Genomic DNA, 1,142 nt, shown 5'->3' with positions numbered 1-1,142 from the left:
CTCTATGGTGCTCTAGGTCGCTCTAGGTTGCTGTAGGTTTGCTCTGGGTCTCTCTAGGTTGCTCTAGATTCGCTCTTGGTCTCTCTAGGTTGCTCTAGGTTGATCTAAGTTTACTCTTGGTCTCTCTACATCGCTCTATGGTTGCTCTCTGTGGTTGCTCTTAGGTTGCTCTTAGTCGCTCAAGGTCACTTTTGGTTGCTCTGGGTCGCTCTAGGTCACTCTAGGTTTTCTCTAGGTTGCTCTTTTTTTTGGAACATAAAAAGTTCCAGGTATTTATATTTTCCTCTTTTTGATAACATGAAAACAGAAAGAACATTTTAAGCCTTAAACACACAGATTCCTCCAGCTTGTGTTGGATGACAGTTGAACTTCATTCCCAGCATTGACGCTCTCTGTTTGTGTTTGTTCTTCGAGGATGTTGAGCTGGGTGGTCAAGGTGGTTCCCCAGCTGCCTCAGCCTTCAATAGTTGAAGAGCAGAAAGAGGCCCCGCCCCCTGCTTCAGCCCCGCCCCTTCCCACGACCACGCCGCCTGTCACTGTAAGTCAAACCCCCTTTATCATTCACGTTTTTGTTATTTTCATTTTGTCTTTTTCAGCCGATGTAAAAACGTTGTTTAAGTTTATTAACATGAGCGTCTTCTACAGTGTCTTTTTTGATACAACTGGGAGATGCCAATGTCAAAAACTTAACTTTGATGTTCAATTAATTTGTAGATATTTTGATATTTCTTGCTTTTATATGAATCCTACACATAGTTGTGAAGTCAATGAATTCAGAAATAGGATTTTAAAATATATAATTTACATATGAAATGTATTTCAGTTCAACAAATAAATATTAAATGATGTATAATATTTTTATCTACGTTTTATGTTTTCAACAGGAAAAGAAAGTAAAATTTCAAGATGAGTGCAAAAACGAGGGTAAGACATGAACACAGTGAAACTGATGTGGTTCAGTTTGTTTGTTGTTAAACAGAAACATTAATCATTGTTTTATTCACAGCTCCTAAAGCGGCCAAACTCAATCAGCAGGCAGCAGAGGAGAACAGGTGAGTTATACTGATATCCACAATCATAAGACACAATGATAAGAAACCAAAGTCATGATAGTTTACTAAAACCAAAGTCATGATAGTTTA

At 38.4% G+C, this 1,142-nt stretch overlaps 1 long non-coding RNA gene across 1 annotated transcript; it reads left to right on the top strand.

Moving 5' to 3' along the window:
- Positions 1–464: 464 nt before the first annotated feature.
- On the top strand, positions 465–1,052 carry LOC116380971 (uncharacterized). The gene is made up of 3 exons (XR_004212637.1): positions 465–538; positions 885–924; positions 1,007–1,052. It is a non-coding gene; the product is annotated as an uncharacterized LOC116380971 (long non-coding RNA).
- The last annotated feature ends 90 nt before the right edge of the window (positions 1,053–1,142 follow it).

The sequence above is a fragment of the Anarrhichthys ocellatus genome, unplaced genomic scaffold, assembly GCF_004355925.1.
Source record: "Anarrhichthys ocellatus isolate YVR2014 unplaced genomic scaffold, GSC_Weel_1.0 scaffold10209, whole genome shotgun sequence".
NCBI classification, from domain to species: domain Eukaryota; kingdom Metazoa; phylum Chordata; class Actinopteri; order Perciformes; family Anarhichadidae; genus Anarrhichthys; species Anarrhichthys ocellatus.
This window is presented reverse-complemented; position numbering and strand designations above follow the sequence as displayed.